This window comes from Genypterus blacodes, unplaced genomic scaffold, assembly GCF_046128005.1.
Source record: "Genypterus blacodes isolate CSIRO-AG114 ecotype Tasmania unplaced genomic scaffold, CSIRO-AGI_Gbla_v1 ptg000027l_1, whole genome shotgun sequence".
NCBI lineage: Eukaryota > Metazoa > Chordata > Actinopteri > Ophidiiformes > Ophidiidae > Genypterus > Genypterus blacodes.
Genome location: NW_027466840.1, coordinates 2,910,409 through 2,914,509, shown reverse-complemented (window position 1 = coordinate 2,914,509; position 4,101 = coordinate 2,910,409).

The following is a 4,101-nucleotide window of genomic DNA, read 5'->3' as shown; positions in this document are numbered from 1 at the left end:
TTCTTTTCTTTCTTTTTCCCAGGGAACTCCTGACCACAGTGTCCACATTGTAGTACAAGCCATAAATAGATAAGTCTGAGGTGCATGGTGCTGATGCCCTGGTCACGAGATGCAATCTGCTGGCCTATCAGTCAAAAGACGCTCACCTACTGCTGAGGTTTGCTCCCGTTGTGCCCTCCCTCTCCGATTCCCTCTCCCTCTCTGTCCATTCCCTGTCCTGCAGCTTCGGGAATATTAAATATGCAAGCGGTCTCCGCTGCAGATTCAACACCATTGATTATGTGTCAATCCCCCAGGCTGCAGTAACTTGATTTGGTATCAGTGGTGGTTTTTCCTCTCCAGCTGGCTAAATGAGACTTCTCCAGACAGGAGCAGCGGGCTGGAGGATAAAAGATGGGAGAGGAGGTGAAAGTGTATAGTGGTGGCGGGTTTTTCAGTATCTCTATAGAAGATCCTGCATGCCTGCTTTACATCTGTGTCCTTCTACTTATTATATCGTATCTCCTTCCTGTTTAAAACATCATGAGACTGTGTGGGTATTACATGGCATTGGTTATCACCACTTATTCTATTTAATTCAGGAAATAATTCAAAGGCTTGAAAGTATTCTGCTGCACTATTCAAAATTAACATATAAGTGCTTCTCTTTTTTTCACTGGGCTGCTTCGGCATAAGTTACATTTTCTAAAAGCAATATTCCTAGTAACTGATTCTGCTCTAATGAGGATTCCAACCCCCTACAGTGCTGAGTGCTCGAACAGAGTCAGCGATGAGCTTAATGCGGTTAAGGCTCTGCAGCTGTTTCACCGAGCTCTTTCCACTGCCAAAGCTTGTTTAGCCAGCTTCTTCTTGAATGTGGACAAAGCCAGATAAGCACAGCCTGAGTGAATCAAGTTACTTTAAGTTGTCTTCATTTAAAGATTACTTTAGTCTGTGGATGTAGATTCAGACTAAGCTGCAAAGTGGTTAAGACAATCACACATCATGAAAGAGGAGAATGAAAACAGATGAAAAAAGATCATAATACGTTAAGACGGCAACAAGATTGCCTAAACTCAAAACTAAAAACCTTTACAGACTGAGGGGGTTGACAAATGAAGACAAATGTTTATTTATATGATTGTAGCTGAGATTTCCACCATCCAAAGCTTCATATTCTAATGTGAAACCCCCTCAGAAAAGAGAAATAAAGTGTTTTTTGTTTTCTCCTTTCAGTCCCAATGTTAAAATACTTCACATCACAAAACAGCTTCATACCTGTAATGATATGTCATCAGTGTGAAGTGTGTCAGCATGGGGGTGAGAGAGTGTGATGATTCATAGTCCATACGCACATTCAGGTTACGCGTTATATTGGACATAACAATAAAAACGGAATTATTCTTCATCATCAATTACCTTATTATTCACCACCTGTACAACCCATCCGTATGAGTCACCAGCTGAAGTCACCGTTGCTTTGTTTCCTTATACATCTAGTGCACATCACACACCACATCACATTTCCAAGGTCTCGTCAATATTTCTTTCCTTTTTCTCTTTTCTCCCCCTCTCTATGCATGAAAACAATGTCCACAATGTCTCCTAACTGCATGCTCATGTCAAGTCAAATGCTTTCTTAAAAAAAAATGTTTTTTTTTAAAAACTGAAATATAGCTGTTGTCTGCATTGAGATGGTGCTTTGTGATTCACATTAGCTCAGGGCAGCAGGTCCATCTGCCACATATCTGGAAGTGCTCTGGTGGCAGGCCTTGATCGTCAAACATGGTTAATTCAACAGCTCAACATTGCCACCAAGTGGCTGCTTCTGGCCACGACCTCACCATGGCTGAGGGTGAGCGCCGCCTCATCGCCACAAGATGACGATATTACAACTATTGCTTTCATGTTGGCCTCTAAGAGATGATTAGGCATGAAATCTTTAGTCTACAGAATGTTTATTACAGAAACCTAGACCACTTCCATCCAAGATAAATTTGTAATTGTAGCTATTGTGTATCTGTAAGAAAAAGTAGGTAAATAAAACATAAAGCATCATTTTTCCTTTGACACAAACAACCATCTCCATAACCAAAGTGGTTTGCATTTACATGTATCATATATAAATATTTTCTGATTGAATGGTGTCATAGGCCTGTACCTGCTGTTGTCTGTCAAAAATGAAGTCTAGAATGTGTATTTGTCTCATGTATCAGGCCCCAATGTTGCCAAACCTACCTTCTTTATTGGAATGGTTTTCTTGTGGTGAAGGTCGCAGTGTGATAGTGCTAACAATGTGTGAGGATATTTCCCCCCTGCCTTCATTGCTATGCAATTAGCCCCGGCACTATTCATTTCCCTCATTTCAAACTATCCAAATCAATATCAGTCAGGCTGCCGGCTAAATGGCCGGGATGTTAGGAGGGCTTTTTTCCAAAGCTGAATGAAAGGTATCAATCACTGGCCCCAAAGAGATTCTCCATTCATTTGAAATCAATTCAACTTAATTGTCATTATACGGTGCAGAGAACACATAATGTTATGTGTGTAGTGACTGCAAAACTACAACAAACTGTACAACATTACAGTTGTAAAGTATACATAAAAATGGTATAAATATATAATGCATTTTATGAATATCTTTATGCAAACACAAGCATAATGCCAGGGTATCAGAATATTCAGGAAATATGAATCACATGTTAAACACAAAAATGTATAGAGTACATAAATCCAAACCTTAGCTTTTCTGGTTGGAGTCCAAAGTAGTACTAGTATATTGTTATATTTGATTTTCAAATATAACAAAAAAAGGTGGATGCCATGTTTAGATGATGGAATATGTGTTTTTGGAGAATCGCAATGAAGCAGCGTCTCTGCAGCAGATACAGGTAGGGACAGAGTTTTGTTTTTTAAATGTAGGGAGACATTAGAAGTAAAGGTGTTCACAAACGAGAAGGGTCTTTATATGTTTTTTAAAGTGGGTGCCATTTTGGACACTGTTTTGTAGTTGAACATCAAGGACTTGTACTTGTACCTCGTGGCTCACTGACTTTACATAAAATAAGACAAATACAGATACATATAAGTTATAAACGTCATTTAGTGCAAAAACAACAGGGACTAATCGTTTACTCATTTTCAAAACATGCATTAATTACCTTTCTATGGAGGGCTAGCTGGAACCTCCTGGTCCTAAAGCATCCCACTGCCTAAGAACTCTCTCCTTGTCCAGTTTCCCTTTTCCAGTGAACATGTGTTAGGGCCACCTCCTGTCAGTCGTTCATTGGACATACTGGTTCTGAGCCAGGGAGTAGTGCTGTAAGTCTTTACTCTTAGCACAATCGAAACATGTGTGATGCATGTAACGTTGTCAGTTCTCTGCTGACCTGTTTGAACTGTTTTCATATGTCAGCATGTTGTGACTTGTCAGTTTGGTGCCATGTGTTGTGTCTGATAGAAGTACTGACCTCTTGAAGGATTGGGATTTTAAGTGTCCCTGTCTTTTGCTGAACGTGTGATGTCACCTATCTGAGACGACATGGGGTGAATAGACATGTTTTCAGCTGGGTTGTCAACTCCTTTACTTTATTGCACTTTGGAGTTGTAGGTCTGAAGCCTCAATCTCTTAGGGTTAAGTTGAAAAACTATTAACTGCTCTATATTGATGCCATAAGCCAGAGCGAGGTGGAGGGTGTGGTCATGGCACTGAGTGGGTTTATTTACACACTGAAAGAAGCCAATAGAGTCCCGTAATGAAATATAAGCTGTTCTGAGGCTCATTATTGACGCCCACATGAACATTTAATTCACCGACTATTATTAGTTTGTCTGTACTCAGTACTAAGTTTGATAACACTCCAGGAGGATGACACAATTACAAATGGAACAGGCCGTAATTCTTTCCAGGATGGGTATGAAAGAGTAAGAACAAGGATTTCAAATGAGTTATTAGTATGTTTAGGTCTATGGTTGATCATTAGGGCCTGAATTGAAAATGGGCGTGTGTGTGAGTGACAATAGGGCCACCCATTGTCAGAAAATATTGCTGTAATTCTTAACCAATATACCACATTTTAGAGCAATGTCTTCTGTTTTTAATAGTGAGGAATTTTGAGGAAA